Raw genomic sequence first — 17,903 nt, forward strand, 5'->3', positions numbered from 1 at the left:
TACACCAGCTAATAATAATTATGGTACATATTAGCAATTTGTGGTGCTATGAATCATTCTTCTAACTGCACCTTTTTCAATTTAGAACTCTAAATTTTCCACTCGTAAGCAGCCTTGGAATCAGCTATTTCCACCTCTGTACTATGGGCTACCTTAATCTAGCTAGGCATGGTCACAATGCTGGTGAGGTAACAGTAGAATCCTGCTTCCAATCCGTCATCGACAATGGTCTTGCAGTGAAGCTAACCGAGCTTGATAGCAGCTAACCTGATATCAAAGAATTCACACGTTTCGAATGTCTACAAGATTTATTCCTCTGAATCAACATTGATGGTGTTGAGTCCCTTGAACGAAGTGACAGGAACCCATGTTACGAGAGTGTAGAGTTTGTAAGAGGAGTCTTCGTCCTCGTTCGAGACGAACCCTGATCCGATATGGGACGTTCCTATAAATACAAATGCTCGGTTAGGGAAGGACTTCACAGATAAAACATCTTCCGCTCAGAAATATCTATTTCATCAATGTCAACGACTATTAAATATTTTCTAGTAAAGTCAAGATTAGTTTTAAAGCAGACTTGCAAAAACTACTGGAACTTCAAAATTTGCAAAGAGCTAACAGTAAGAACTTTTAAAAATATGCAACCAACTAAAACAACAAAACCAACTAGATTTAATTCAGAATAATGAAATATTTCCCAGTGAGTCGGATAGTATTCGGCATTGGGGCAACCAAAGTAGAATAATGGCATAGTTCCCTATTAATTCAAGAGTAGGAGATAGTTGCCGACCATTGGCATAGTAAATACACCTATTCCTTTGTTCTACTACCAACAATGTACGAAGATTCTATAGCAGAGCAGTATAGAAGACTGCCGCACTTCAAACTACCATCGATTCACTTTTGCAAAGCACAGGATGAGAAAAAGCCAAATTATGGAAGCAAATCTCTGCTGACGCTTTGCGTATTTATAATAAAATCACCATCATATACTTCTGGATCTAGAGTTACACTGTACATCGGCGAACTAAATGAGAAACAAGAAAGACAGTCGTGTGTACCTGACACCTTGGGCCCAGATTGCCTTGTTCAGTCGTGTGTCTATCCTCACGTCGTTGGTTCCCATCATTTTTTCAGCGAGCTTACGGATTTCCTTCACTGCACGAGGGGCTCGTTTCTTGAAGGACCTGGCAATATGCCCATTGGTGAATTACGGTACCTATATAACTCAAATAAAAGCCACGCCGAATTACACACCGTTATATACAGCTGCATCAGTAAGAGAGTTCAGATTCATCATAAAAAAGTATGAAGACCGTCGTGTTATCATCATTTGCAGCTCAACGAAGAAAAAAAATCAATTTTAACAATACCTTGTCAGAGTACAACGCGACTTACGGCTATGTCAACATACACACTGCGGATCATGAGGTCGTCCCCAAATTACATTCGCATAGTAATTATAATAGACCACAACCAATAACTCCAAGTTGAAAATTCGCTTTTTGTAGTTGAGATATCGAATCATTAATGCTTTTCTTGAAAATATTAGAACTTATAATACATTTTTATTATGGATATCAAGTAGTACTAATGAAATAAGAGTTGAAGTCCAATACGGAATCGGCGTCTCAGCACTGGACCACTGGGTTAAAAGCTTTATTTCGCAATTTACAAGAATATCTTGATCAAACTCGACATGCGTAATGTGGACAGTGATCAGGCAAATTATAAATCGAAACATGAATTTCTACATGATAGATTGATGAATCAAAGCAGTTTCAATGTTACCAAATGCTGCGGCATGAAGTCTGCACTTATTGGCACTGTCACTGGTCACAATACACATTTTCATAATATACACCGTACTGAGAAGTGGCAATATCAAGTGGTTACTTACATTCCATGAATCCTTTTATGAAGGTGGATGGTGTATTCACGAGTAACCACCTCTTTGGTCGCTCCAAGGCGCTTCTTATCCTTTTTCGCCACCATCTGAAATCAACACGTACCTTGCTAAATGACAGTCCTATAGTACCGTTTCATAGCTTATCAGGTACCCCATATCACTATTTTATTTTAAAATCGAAACTTATCGCATAATTCGGTGAACATAATCAAGATCTATCCAGATTAAGAAGTAGGACCTACCGTGACTCGCGAAGCCCGAGAAAAGATCGAACCGGCAGCGTTGATTTCAGACTTACTGGAGAGGTTGAAGGTCACGAGTTTGACAAAACATCATATATCGATTGTATGCCACATGAGTGTGATATAGCATACTTGGATGTATATATGAGTGATTTTATATTTTATCGGGGTTTTCTGTTAATCTATACAAAACGAAATAATATTTTATTTTCTATGTTTTTTTAATGAAAACAACCGCTATTTACGATTTTACGCTTCAGTGATTAGTCATCTGATTGTTGAGTTGGTTTTGTGTGAGAAATTTACCGGTCTTCCTCTTCAACGTAGAATATGTAATAATAATATTATCGTAATAATCGGTGTATATTTAAGTACGATATGTATACGATGTATTGCAGTAACAGTTGTGACTTTGATCGTAAGTGTCACTTTTTAGCAGTTATTTGAGAGTTGAAACTGTAGGCTTATCTATGCATTCAGCACCCAATAAGTGGACATTTTGCTGGGGCCTTGGGGCAAGTAAAGCGAAAGTAGAATTGCGACGTTGAAGTGTAATGACGTTTTAAATTTCCTTGGTGTTGGTAGTTGCACTCAAATGCTCCAAAACAAAGCAAAGAAAAAGTTACAAAAACAACAATTGAAAATCCGTTCATAGGCTAGCAATATGGTAGTTGCCTTTATATGACCTACATTTTGTCCCGGGTCCTTCTTGACGAAAAATAGTCTCAACAATCTAGATGTCTTGTTCTCTCATCTCATGACAATTCTTAAGCCCACAGACCATGATTTTTTTGACTAGCAAAATTTGTCTTAGAAACAATACCATAAAAAAACACCGATGAATCAAACATTGGACAGGACCAGGAGATATTTCATTATTCCACTAGAGTTGCATCAATAATTTGGACATTTCCCGAAAATATACAATTATTCTACTTGATTTGCATAATTTTAGATACTATCAACCAGGTTTGTAACCAAGTCACAAGTCAATCTCACTTTTATAGTTTTGACTCGAGTCATTTTCAATTCACCACCGAGTCAAATCCGAGTTAGCAAGCAGAGGGTCGAGTCCAACTCATGGTACCCAGACTGCGAGTCATTGCGTTCACTGCTCAGTTTCGAGTCATTATCATTTTAAGAAAAAAAGACTCGAGTCAACAGAAAGTCTTACTCGAGTCGAGTCATGACTCGAGCCATTACAACCCTGTCATCAACTCGACCAGAATATATTAAATTAATCGTAGCAACTATCTACTCTATCAGTAACCAATTTTTTTATACAACTTTATTAGCACCAATGTCAGCTACCATTTCGACTTTACACCTATTTTACTAGCACAAATCTTGTCAGCAATCTCGACTCTACCAGGAAATTATTTTACTTCAGGAACACCTTTGCGACTTTGACAAAATAAATACAAGCCCAAATGATGGAAAATCCATTACAAATAACCGCATCAGTAAGAGAGTTCAGATTCATCATAAAAATATGAAGACCGTCGTGTTATCATCATTTGCAGTTAGATTAAAAATAACCCTGAAACAAATACCTTGACGGAGAGAACGTGGCGTACCGCTGTGTCGACGTACTCGCGAACCGGGTTACCACTGTGGATCCTTGAGGCCGTCCACAAATTTCATCTCTTGGCATGCTGACCCCGCAGTTTTCCAGAAACGACAACTTCGCAACCCTTGGCTCCCGACTCCAATATGAAGCGCAGGACGCCATAGCAAGCGCTGCAGAATAAAATTTCAATTTGCATAACTTAATTTCAAGTTTGAATTGGATAGAAATATAGATATCAATTGATGAAATGGCTCAGCCATGAGTAACGCTATAGATTAATCATCCGTACAGTATTTCGGTGTCCTAAGTTGGTCATCATCGCCATTGCAAAGACTGATTGAAAACCAGAGTAATAACAAATTCTACCTACCGTCTGACGGCCAGGCCTCCGAGAAGCTTGTAGCGCAGAGACCGCGCTTCGCGACCTTTTCAGCATATAACTGCAAAATTACATGGCAAGTGTTACCGCAGAACTTAAATACACAAAACCAAATATTGGATTAGTATCGAAATATGCCCAAATATCTTCGGCTGACACTAGACAGGGGCGATCAGCAACAAGTATCAGCTTTGCACATCAACAGTCGTATCCCCAAATATGATATCAACGACATCATATATTCAAATATTCATGCCTGAACATCACATATATTTGATAATAAGACCATCGCTATACAAGCTATTGTCGAATTCTAGACTAATTGCTGACGATTACCACTGATGAGTGACAGTCAAAAATATTCGGTTCAATATCAATACATAGTGTTCCAAGTCTGTGTTTGCACTGATGGGGCATCAGATTGTGAAGAGACTGGTTATCAGCAATTTTCATTATGATGAAGATATTGTGATCATCATTTGCCCCGTAACACTATAGAAAACATGAAACTAACCTCAACAGTTCCGTCAGCAAACTTGAACCGTTTTTGAACCATGGTGGTCAATTTGCGGATGCGGCGACCTTTTTCACCAAGAACATTCTGGGTTCTGTAAATATACCGCGATTTTTAGATTAGTGTTCTCTTTCACGAAAGCCATTATCATAACAAGGATACTATTAGCGTTGTACTGTAGCTCAGCAATGAGTAACGCTATAGATTAATCATCCATACAGTATTTCGGTGTCCTAAGTTGGTCATCATTGCTACAGTTCAGCCGCTAGCATTAAGATTTAGCACTACAGACGATATATTGTCTGAAATCCAGTGTAATGCTACATATTCTATGGAAGACAATAGAATTATCAGGATCAATCGGACTGAACATATATATTATTTCGTTGTAGATCTGAAGTAGCACATGTGTGTATTTTTCATTTTGAGAAAATCAAGTTTTCCTAAAATTTATATTCCATTTTGGCCATGGCCTGAGCTTGTCAATTGTTTCAAACACAACCATCCATGTCCAACACTACAAAAACTAGTTAGACAAATTTGGTCTCAAATTCAAGACATGAGGATGATTTGGTCTGATCTTCAACAATTCAAGTCTTGCTATGAAGTTAGGTCTTAAAATTGAGACTGATTCAGCTTGTTAAGACCATATAAAATTGTCACGATCATTCGGTCTTAAAAACCAGACCAATCAAACGCATCTTATAAGACATATTGTGCTTATTGAGACAGTTTTTGATTCATCTGTTTTTTGGTCTTGTTTTCAAGAAGAACTTTGCTAATCAAGAAATAACATGATTTGTGGTCTTAAAAATGAGACCAGAAAGTTGACATGGGCCATAGCAAAGACTTAACCAGCTTATTGAGACAGTTTTTTATGTGTCAGTATTTATGGTCTTGTTTTTGAGACGAATTTTGCTAATCATGAAACAACATGGTTTGTGATCTTAAAAATGAGACCAGAAAGATGGCATGGGCCAAGAGCATAAAATTTGACAAATTTGGTCTCAAATCGATATTTTTAGACAAAAAGTCTAAGACCAGATTGTCTTACCGTACCTACTTTCCGTCTCAAAAGTAAGACTCAAATTGATCAATAATAGAAGCAGTGCTTTGATGGCATCCATTTCAGTCTTAGGTTCCGAGTGAAGGGGGAGAGTGAGAGAGACCATAGGACAATACTGTGCTAAGGACTCTACAGACACAGCTAGCTTATTGAGATAGTTTTGATGCTTCAGTTTTTTCAGTCTTGTTCTCAAGACAAATTTTGCAGTTTTATTGGTCTCATTTTACCCACCCACCACAAATGCTAGTATTGACTCAGAGAAGCGTATATATTGTCCTGAGGATTACATGTTGAGTGGTGAGTGGCATGTAGGCTACCTTGATAACCTTATCTAGTGAATGTATTGTAAGCTCCTTAGTACATAGCACTTAACACTTCAATTTCTCTCGTGCCCAGAACCAAAGGATGCCCCCAAGGCACCCCTACTATTTTCGATCAATTCCGGTCTTACTTTCAAGACAGAAAGTAGCCTACTTGGTAAGACTAATTTGTCTCAAGACTTTTTTTTCTAAAAAATCGATTTGAGACAGAAATTACGGTACTTCTTCGGTATTCTCCACTCAGCGACCAATGTTCCCCAATGACACCAACAAATGTTTCCCATGAACACGAACCAAAATTTATAAACGTCAAAATATATTGTTTTTTTGTGTCTTAGTAGAGACGGATATTTGGGTGGGGGTAAGGGGGGATATTAGGGTTGGGGAAAGCGGGTTAGGGCCAAGGTTGGGGTAGGGTATCTCAAGATTAGGGTTGGGGGATATTAGGGTTAGGGGAAAGGGGGATTGGATGCAGGTTAGGGCCAAGGTTGGGTATCCCAAGATTAGGGTTGGGGGATATTAGGGTTAGGGTAAGGGGGGATATTAGGGTTGGGGGAAAGGGGGATTGGATGCGGGTTAGGGCCAAGGTTGGGTATCCCAAGATTAGGGTTGGGGGATATTAGGGTATCTGCCAACCCCAATCTTGGGATGCCCTACCCTAACCCACCTCCAATCTCCCTTTCCTCCAACCCTAATATCCCCCTTACCCTAACCCTAATATCCCCCAACCCTAATCTTGGGATACCCTACCCCAACCTTGGCCCTAACCCGCATCCAATCCCCCTTTCCCCATAACCCTAATATCCCCCTTACCCTAACATCCCCCAACCCTAATCTGGGGATACCCTACCCCAACCTTGGCCCTAACCCGCATCCAATCCCCCTTTCCCCAACCCTAATACCCCCACCCAAATATCCGTCTCTACAAAGACACAAAAAAAAACAATTTATTTTGACGTTTATAAATTTGTGTTCGTGTTCATGGGGGAGCACTGGTCGCTGAGTGGAGAATACCGAAGAAGTGCCGAAATTACTTGGTAAGATTAATTTGTCTTCAAGACTTTTTCTGCTAAAAAATCGATTTGAGACCAAACTTGTCTAACTTTTTTTTGTAGGGAAGATATGACTGAAGGAAATCTCACTATAACATGATTTTTACGAAGCTACTCTATATACCAGTCTAATGAAAACTCTATTCAGATTGGTAATATGATCACACTGTCAACCACATACACAAAGAAGTATATCAAATATGAAACCAACCTGCATGGTTGCCATGATCATGATCTCCGTGCGTGAAGGAGTCACACGAACCTAAACACCACTGTAGCCATCTTCTGCCAACTCCTTCCAGAGCAGCTGATTCAGCTCAGCCTTGAAAAGGCCGTCGCGAACGAACTGAATTCAAACCACTAATCAACTTGAATCTCATGCCTCATTGCAAGAAAACGTATTTGCTCAAGTTTACCGTATGATTTAGTGAAATTATATATCAAGACTAGCATCGCAATGTGGCTTAGTTAAAACATAAGTCAAATCGTGCAAGCAGTAGTTCAGTGTCCTAAGTTTAGTCATCATCGCCACATTGTCGCAGGTAATATTATCGAGGCCCATGCTGGTCGCGGTAATGCTTAGATGTTTATCTGAAGAAATCGTTCTTACTAGCATTCCTACAAACGATACCTTGTATTACATTGATAGACGGAATATTGAAATTGGTTATGTAAAGTTAAACAACGTATTCGAGCAATATTAAAACTTGAAAATTGTTAAACTCACCTTGCGCTTTATCGACATCTGTGTAGCAATCGCCGGCAAGCTCAGAAAAGAAGACTGGTAGGATCGCTTGGTGGCGGAAACATTGATATAGGCCAGTGGTTCCCACTAGGGTTGGATTATCCGGATAACGGTTAACCGGTTAACCGGTTAACCGCAGGTATTTTCACTATCTGATATCCGGATATTTTTCTGTCGGTTAACCGGATAAAAAAGAACCGTTGCTAATGCATTTTACACGTTTTAGTAAGCTTCAATAAGTAGTATTCAGTGTTGGCGCGGCCGATTAACGAGAAGCGTGTTGCCAATTAGCGAGATGCGTCTGTACACATTGCACAATGTAATGTGACGCGATCTCCTGCTGAGAAGATCGTTAAATTAGGCCATTGATTGCCGCGCGCTCGGCTATCGTCTCTGGCCTGATTTATCGCGTCTTCAACAAGCCGATAGTCCCACTGGATTGAAGAATCACATCTGCAATAGGCCATGTGCAGTGTACACACTATTCCATCGCTGGCCTGCACAATCGCATCTTCATTGGCTTGGTGCTCACGATATTATCGTTGACCTACACAATCGCATCTGCAATAGGCCTACGAACGATATAATCGCTGGCCTAACCATCTCGGACCCAGCATGCATTGGCTCCTATCTCTCGATGGCTTGTTGACGATATGCCATTAAGTGTATTCTAATTAGTGATTCTGAGAGTGACACCGCGAAACTGAATGACATCGAATGTTCGCAAAAATGTGCGTGCGTGCAAGCGTAATTGATTTCCGCTGATGATTAATTCGAAAAAAAAATCGAAACCACCTGATTTTATTTCAATCCCCCTACATTTTCGGCTGGCTGCGTGCCTGATCACGTGAATTAGAGCGAGGTATCATGTCGACATCAATTTCAGTATCAGCTAGTCGTCCTTCTAGTACTCCAAACCTAAACATAAGGATGGTCAAAAGGATGTAAAGCCGTTGAAGTTTCCGGCGTACGACCTGCCAACCTTTTGACTCTCTACGAAGCGCTGCTTTCTATTCAGCCCACTTCTGTGGAAGCTGAAAAAGCATTCAATGAACGTGGACTCTTTGTTACAAAATTCCGGTCCCGGCTACAGGATCCCACAATTGATGCATCTGTGCTTTATAAAGAGGGCATTGCAGAAGCAGTGAACATTAAATTTGTGTGGTTTTTCTCGTATTCGCTCATACTGCGCGCGTAGGTAGGTACTCTACAATAACACTGTGTAATGATTTTGCGATCCGTTTTACATGCAGACCTAATGAAATCGATTGTCTCACTTAGCAGTTATTATCCGGTTAACCGGTTAGATAAATTCCAAAATATCCGGATATATCCGTTATCCGGATAGTGAAAATTATTGATATCCGAACTAACCCTAGTTCCCACTATAGATAACTAACCTACGTAGGTTAGTTATCTATATTCCCACCCAACGTGGGCGATATCGCCCCCCAGGGGGCGATTTGGCGGTCTAGGGGGGCGAAAATGACGAAGGGGGCGAAAATGGACAAAGGGGGCGACAGGGGGCGAAAATAGCGAAGGGGGCGATAGGGGGGGCGATGACGCGTTAAAACGGCTATTTTGGAGTCAATTCAGAGAAATGACCTTTTTTATTTTTTATTTTTCGGTCAACCCACGGAAATTTGGTTGCAATAGTGTAAAATTCGACAACGATCCGAAAAGTTGACCTTTTTTTTTTTTAGTCAACCCGCCGATGACTACAGATTGTATACCGATTTTTCGGTTCACAAAATCTGGGGGGCGATAAATAAATAAATAAATAAATAAATAAATACAGTCCATCCTCAAGATTACCGGACCACGACTGACCTATCGATCTCGCTTCCCATGACATGCCGCCCTATTTCTTGTCGCATTCTATTTTTATACTATCTTCTTTACTTTACTTTCGACATCTTCCTGTCTTTTCATTGTATCGCATTTTTTGTGGTGTATTGAACTGATAAAATTGCTAATAAACCAATGATGATGATGATGATACTTTCATTCAGTGTGCACGCCTCCTCTTTACATCGCCTAGGCCAAGGTGGGTGTCAGATTTCCATAGACTACTCCTTGTCGCTTCGACATCTTCCTGTCTTTTCATTGTATCGCATTTTTGTGGTGTATTGAACTGATAAAATTGCTAATAAACCAATGATGATGATGATGATCGGCCTTGAGCTTGAAAAGGGGGCGATGAGTCGAAAAAGGTTGGGAACCAGTGGCATACACCTTTTCGGCCAAGCTTTTCTCGCTGCCGATCGTTCTGACACACTTCTTGGAGTCACATGTAATATGTCCTAAATGGTCCGTGGACGTATTAGCATGCGACACAATAGTAAGCGACACTTGAGCATGCGACACTTGAGCATAGCGACTTTTGGTCATGGCGACTCGTGGGCCTGTAGACACATGAGCACAGAGACATATTAACATGAGGACATATTAGCATGGGGACACATGAGTATAGGGACACACGAGCATGGATACACGTGAGCATAGGGACACATCAACATGGTGACAATTTAGTAAGTGCCACTTGAGCATGGTGACACATGAGCATGCGATACATGAGCCTTGACGACACATGAGCATGGGTACACAAGAGCATGGGCACACATGCGCATATGGACACATGGGCATGGGGACACAAGAGCAAATGTGCACATGAGCATGGGGTCACGTACGCATGCGACACTTGAGCATGCGACACGTGGATATGCAGACACTTGAGCATGCGACACTTGAGCATGCGGCACTTGCGCATGCGACACTTGAGCATGCGTCACTTGAGAATGTGTCACTTGAGCATGCGACATTTGAGCATGCGACACTTGAGCATGCGACATTTGAGCATGCGACACTTGAGCATGCGACACTTGAGCATACGTCACTTGAGCATGTGACCATATAGATTTGTGTGAAAAGCTTCAAAAATCGCGGTAAATCGATAAAGGTTGTCATTGCTCCACATATATTGGAATCGCGTTTACACGTATCAGACGAACTAGAAGAATATATCCTTTTGTGAGACGAAAGCGATTCCAAATTCGCATTTCGACACGGGACTTATTATTTTATTTTGCGGGTCTATTTTGATAGGGAAGTTTTACGTGCCGTGGGTGGGTAGGGGGAACATTAGGGTTCGAAGTGGGTTAGGGTCCATGCTGCGGTTAATTAAGGTATCCCAAGATTAGGGTTGGGGGTGATGGATATTAGGGTTGGTCAGGGATAGGGTTAAGGTATCCCACGATTAGGGTCGGGAATTATCGGTATTAGGGTTGGGAGGGGGATATTAGGGTTAGGGTTATAGGATTAAGGGTAAGGTATCCCAGTATTAGGGTTAAGGTTTGCGTTAGGGATAAGGTATCCCAATACCAGGGTTGGGGGTGATGGAGATTAGGGTTGGTTAGGGTTAGGGTTGGCGTTAAGGTATCCCAAGATTAGGGTGGGGGTGATGGGTATTGGGGTTGCGAGGGGGGATCTTAGGGTTGGTTAGGGTTAGGGTTAAGGCATCCCATGATTAGGGTTAGGGTTCGCGTTAGCGTTAAGGTATCCCAAGATCAGGGTTTGGGTGATGGGTATTAAAGTTGGGAGCGGGGATATTAGGGTCGGAGGAGGGGAGATATATTATGTACGGACTGGTATAAATCCATGATTCTGACGCTAGTTAACTGCACACTAATATATGAAAAATGCTCAAGTGTCGCATGCTCAAGTGTCGCATGCTGAAATGTCGCATGCGCAAGTGTCGCATGCTCAAGTGTCGCATACTCAAGTGTCGCATGCTCAAGTGTCGCATGCTCAAGTGTCGCATGCTCAAGTGTCGCATGCTCAGGTGTCGTATGCTCAAGTGTCGCATGCTCAAATGCCGCATGCGCAAGTGTCACATGCTCAAATGTCGCATGCGCAAGTGTCTTCATGCTCATTTGTCATCATGCTAATATGTAACCATGCTCATATATCACAATGTACAAGTGTCAACATGCTGAAGTGTCCCAATGGTTATGTGCCCCCATGATCACGTGCTACCATGCCCATATGTAACCATGTTGATTAGTCTCAATGCTAATGTGTAACCATGCTCAAGTGTCGCATGCTAATCTGTTTCCATGCCCATGTGTCCCCTTGCTCATGTTTCACCCTGCTTATATGTCCCCATGCGCATGTGCCCCCATGCTCATGTGTCCCTATATGCTCATGTGTTACCATGCTAATGTGTCCTCATGCTATAGCGTCGCATGCTTAACCGTCGTTTTTCATTGTGTCGCATGCTCATATGTCGGGCAACCGTCCTAAATCGTTATAAAGTCTTGGTGCGTCGTGGCGCGGTAATGGCCAACGCCGATATGTCCATTTCTATAAATCTTGCGTGTTTTTTCTTGGGGGAAGAGTACCAAATAATTAAGATACTTGACAACTTGAAATCGCGACTTGCGCGATTTTTTTTTTGAAAAAGTTGCATAAATTTTCGAAAAATACTCTAGAATTTATGCTAATTCACGAAATAATTTTGGGCCCCCTTCGAGCTCGCCCCCTCTCCAATTGGGGGGTTTGGGGTGCGGGAGTTACGGTCCTGAGTATAATTATATAATTAGTTCATGTTAACGGTTTGGTAATACATTTTAATACAATATTCTCGGAGGGCCGAATTTACCGAGGTCATGGGCCGAATTTACCTGAGGCCGAATTTACTGGCAACCATTGAGATGGTGTCTTTTACAGAGGTGGTCAAAGTAGTCAAGAAGGCTACTCAAGTAGAAGTAGCGAAGAAAAAATCTACTCAAGTACTTCTTCCATAAGCAATCTAAGACTACATTAAGTGGAAGTAGAATTGACTGACTTTAAATCTACTCAAGTAAGTAGTTGTGAAAACGATCGTAATTTGTTCGCGTGGATTGTCAAAAGCTGCAAATTGAGCTATGCGAAAGATGCAGAGCTTGATTCATATTGATGCATATCAGCAGGTATCCAATTTTCGACAGCATGAGCATTCGTCAACATCAGGGCTTTGGAGCCGGAGCCCGGAGCCGGAGCCCCGGAGCCGTGCATTTTCACCGGAGCTGGAGCCGGAGCCGGAGCTCTACATAAAATTCAGCCGGAGCCGGAGCTGGAGCCCGTTATTTGAGGAGTAGCTCCGGCTCCGACCTATTTCATAAGATGCTATTATATATGCAACAAACACATCTGCTGATTCATCATAATTGAACAGCAGGCCTGAATTTTAATGCTGTGCGCAGCAATGGCATAGGAGTAAAGTGCGTTCTAATGCAACTATGATGTTGTCGACAATTGACAAGTATACATTATCACGTCACAAGCCGGCACGGTGGCACCTAGTCTATATTTCTTCGTTGCTACATCGGATGTTACTGACGGCTGACAGACTCTAGATTACTATTATAACTAACCTATGGGTAGTTTAGTAATCTATATAGACCAGGAATGGTCAACCTTTTCGGCTAAAGGGGCACATGCAATTGACGAACGAGTGCGCGGTCCACTAGTCGCGCCAAGCGGGTAAAATTTTCAAAGTTGATAAATAAACTAGGTCAATAATATTATTACTTGAGTATATTGCGGGTCTATATTGTATACCGCCCGCTAGGCTCAGTTTGCAAAGACACGACTATTTGGCGTCTGGCCACATCGATATCGAAGGTCTCCGATAATATGCGACAATCATTTTGTGCCTACATTTCACCGTCGACGATCTTTATGCGAGCGCAAACGCGAAAAGACTATCTCCCGTAATTGCGAATACAGTTAGACTCAATCAGGTAAATTAGGCGTTTATTTCATTTTCAGTAGGGGCCAGGGGGTAGGCTACCAAGCAAGAAATCGTGTGACAATTAAACACGCGAGGCGTGAAGAAAAATTTCGCTACTATTTTAGTTTATTGTAATATATGACCATTTACCGAAATGTGACCGGACCCTGGATCTGCCAATGCGTCGGAACTGATATTTTAGTCATCAACATCCCAAGGGTCGCAGCCAGAATTGTAATTTTTTGTTGGCATTGCATTGCAAGTCCACAATCTGAGCAATTCATTTTCGATAATATAATAGGAAATTACCTCGCGGGTCACGCAAAACCCTCTCGCGGGCCACATTTGCCCCGCGGATTGGCCACCCCTGATATAGACAGACCCATTCGATAATTTCAGAGCCGGAGCCGGAGCTGGAGCCGGAGCAGTGGTAATAATGCGGCTCCGGAGCTGGAGCCGGAGCCACTGTATGATTGAATAACGCTCCGGAGCCGGAGCTGGAGCAGTTTAAATTTACGGCTGCTCCAAAGCCCTGGTCAACATCATGGGATGAAAATGCTATTATTGATATGATAATGCGATACTAATCCTCTGTTCACTCGAACAGCCCGTTTTAGAAAATATCATGGCACCCTCCCCCATATTATAAGGCCCGTATAGTGTAGTCGAAGAGCAATACGGAGAAGTTGTATCGGATACGTTGTAAACACTTTGCGCGATCAGCAAACGTTGATAAAGAATATGGTGGATCGCAAAAATGTCATAGTAGCTTTATTTGCGGAAATTATAGCCATTACTCAGAGGTGGTCAGTAACGAAGTACTTCTACTTTTTTGAAGTACTCAAGTAGTTTTCCTCTACTTCTGGTACTTACTCAAGTATATCTGATTTTCGCTACTTCTACTTCGTAATATTTTGCGATCTACTTACTTACTTTTCGCTATTTTCAGTTTGTCAAGTAGAAGTAGTTCAATCTTCCAATCAGGAAGATACCCTGAGGAATTTCGGGGCTGTTTTCACGGAATATCAACATTTAATTTTCATAAAAGTTGAGTAAAGCCCAGAATTTTCGTCGCGCTTCGTGCTCAGTAGATACGCAGCAGTTACTAGTATGATTTCACGAAAGTATCGATGAATATAAATTTGGTAGCGGGTTGGCGTGGTTCTGTTCACACAGGGATATCTATAAGTAGATATCTAGATATTCCCGCGTTCACACCACATTGTCGCCCTTCGCCCAAATGAAATAATTCATCACAGTATATATGGCTCATCATAACGTTTAAAACTGATGTTTCGCAATCTAGCATTTACTTGTCATATCGGAATCTAGCATGTCCATGCCACGTCCTAACCTGGAAAAGTGGACTCTGACTTTTTTCAGCTTCACACCTGTTTTAGCATACCACCGGGGCCTACGATATTCGTATATCGTAGACCCCGATACCACCTTTGAAACTTTCTGGACTAAAGGCATGAAAAACGTGTTCCACTTTTAGAAGTAGTATTTATGTTTCATTTTCAATTCCCAGTGTCATATACTTTGAGTTATAATCAATATCAGTTCTTTTGTCTGGATAACAAACATGTTGAAGCATAAAAGCTTTAACTTCCGGAAATAAAGCTACACAATATGGCATTTTTACGGTCCACCATATTTTTTATTAACATTTACTAATCGCGCAAAGTGTTAACACCGTATCCTATACAACTTCTCCGTATTGCTCTTCGACTAAACTACGGACCTTATAATATAAATATGGGGAATGGCGCGATACCATGCTATTTTCTAAAACGTGCTGTTCGAGAAAACAGAGGATAAGTATCGCATTTCCATATCAATCCTATCATTTTCATCCCATGATGTGGACGAATGCTTATGCTATCGAAAATTGGATACCTGCTGGTATGCATCAATATGAATGAAGCTCGTCATCTTTCGCATAGCTTAATTTGCACCTTTTTACAATTCATGTGAACGAATTAGGATCGTTTTCACGACTACTTACTTACTTGAGTACTTTTAAAGTCAGTCAATTCTACTTCTACTTCAAGTAGTTTTAGGGTGCTTATGGAAGAAGTACTTCTACTCGTACTTGAGTAGATTTTTTCGTCGCTACTTCTACTTCTACTTGAGTAGCTTTCTTGACTACTTTGACCACCTCTGGAGTACACTTGCTTCTATACTTCAACATGTATGTTCGCCAGACAAAAGAACTGAAAATAATTAAAACTCAAAGTATGATACTAGGAATTGAAAGAGAAATATAAATACTATGTCTTTAGTCCAGACAAGTTTCAAATGTGGTATGCTAAAATATATCTAAAGCCGAAAAAAAAGTTAGAGTCCACTTTTCCAGATTAGGACACGCCATGGACTGCTAGATTACGATATGATAAGTAAATGCTAGAATGCGAACCATCAGTCTCAAACGTTACTGTGATGAAATATTTCATATGGGCGACAATGCAGTGTGAACGGAACCACGCAACCCCTCACCAAAACGTATTCATTGATACTTTCGTGAAATCATACTGGTCACTTCATATCCACTGAGCGCGAAGCGCGACGAAAATTATGGGTGATACTCCGTGAAAACAGTCACGAAATTCCTCAGGCTATCTTCCTGCTAGGTGGATTAAACTACTTCTACTTGACAAACTGAAAATAGCGAAAAGTAAGTATGTAGTTCGCAAAATATTACGAAGTAGGAGTAGAAGTAGCGGAAAAAAGATCTACTTGAGTAAGTACCAGAAGTAGAGGAAAACTTCTCAAGTAGGCTACTTAAAAAAATGGAAGTACTCCGTTACTGACCACCTCTGGTCTTTTATAACTATATTCCTTTTTCTGATGACCCACAGTGAGTCATTTTCACTCATTACAAGTCCAAAGCTTGTAATTTTTCTTTTCATGGCGGTAAATACCCCGCTACAAATTATTCTTCACTTAATTCTATATCCTAGATTGGGGGTTGAGGAAAACATTGACACATCATTCAATGGCAAATCACAACTTGGCGTCAGAAAAATTGCTAGAACAATGTGTGGAGCATCGTTAGCTTTTAATGTGTTTATATATGGTTCCTAGTGCATATTATAGCGATTTTATTTGGGGCTCATTTTAGAACTGATCTTAGTAAAACATCATCATGGGCAGCTATGGTTGCATCCATAATTGTCACACCAGGCACTTGCGTCCTGGGGGTGAAAGCGAGGAAATGGATCGCTCTGTTCAATTTTCGTGAATTTGATTCCACGTCAAGACGTAGATTTTATTATTGCGTGATTTGTACTGGAACTGGTTGTTGGCTGTCCCCAATTGTGATTCCCTTGGACTGGGACCGACCGTGGCAAGGATGCCGGTGCCTGGCGTAGTGGGCGCTTTGTTCGGATATTGTGTTGGATTGCTCATCAGCGGCATGAGGATACTCAGAGATATGAAGTTTTCGAAGATGCATTGATACTTCCAGCATTTATATGCAAATATACCATTTTCACTTATTGATATTGGCCAAGGTTATGTTTTTAGACAAAATTACTCCATATTCATTGTTTTGATTCCCAGAGTGGAGGGAGCTTCAGGATGTCGTTATCTAGGGTTACCATACGACCGGACGCCTAAATGTCCTTTTTGAGATTTTGTCCTCTTTTAGAACTTTGGTTAATTCCATAGACTACTCCCAAGTCGCTTCAACATCTTCCTGTCTTTTCATTGTATTGCATTTTTGTGGTGTATTGAACTGATAAAAATTGCTAATAAACCAATGATGAAGATGAATGAACACAGGGCAAAATTTAACCGAGATACCATAAAATAGCACTGAACTAACCGGTGGAAAATCCCGAAAAATTTGTCAATTTTTCCCACTTCGTAGTAGGTTGACTAAAAAAAGGTCAACTCTCGCTCAGCTCCCGAAATACCCGCCTGAGCAAAAGTTGACCTTTTTTTTAGTCAACCGACTACGAAGTGGGAAAAATTGAGAAATTTTTCAGGATTTTCCACCAGTATTCTAAGTTTGAAAATTTTGACAAAGTGTCCTCATTTCCCGATTCCAAAATATGGTAACCCTATTGTTATCAAACACCCACATTTCATAGCGTCGGTTGTGTGAAGTAGAGAGTAGATTTGAATGTTTTCATTCTGTTTATGAGTGAATGTATCCTAGCAGCTCAAAATAATATTGAAAACATTACCATGTTGTGGTATGAATAATTCTACATTTAAACTTCCACCCGATGTAGCTTCAGCATCCCTAGTCATCTGCATTTCTACTTGTAAACTAGTTCTGTACTAAGGATCACCTCTTATCTAGCTTGGCATGCTCACCATACTG

At 41.0% G+C, this 17,903-nt stretch overlaps 1 protein-coding gene and 2 pseudogenes across 2 annotated transcripts in view; 1 reads left to right on the forward strand and 2 right to left on the reverse strand.

Annotated features, from left to right (window-relative positions):
• LOC145456710 (WD repeat-containing protein 19-like) overlaps positions 1–17,903 on the forward strand; it is a 392,619-nt gene that overhangs the window by 308,017 nt on the left and 66,699 nt on the right. The gene's annotated exons all lie outside the window — the stretch shown is intronic.
• On the reverse strand, positions 290–3,847 carry LOC145456724 (large ribosomal subunit protein eL31-like; annotated as a pseudogene). Its single transcript, XR_013920687.1, has 4 exons — positions 3,705–3,847; positions 1,901–1,995; positions 1,062–1,187; positions 290–445 (listed from the first exon to the last, which is right to left on the reverse strand). The product of XR_013920687.1 is annotated as a large ribosomal subunit protein eL31-like (transcript).
• On the reverse strand, positions 2,714–16,990 carry LOC145457627 (small ribosomal subunit protein uS3-like; annotated as a pseudogene).

The sequence above is a fragment of the Botryllus schlosseri genome, chromosome 15 (assembly GCF_051294905.1).
Source record: "Botryllus schlosseri isolate E-star chromosome 15, Bs_hap1, whole genome shotgun sequence".
NCBI classification, from domain to species: domain Eukaryota; kingdom Metazoa; phylum Chordata; class Ascidiacea; order Stolidobranchia; family Styelidae; genus Botryllus; species Botryllus schlosseri.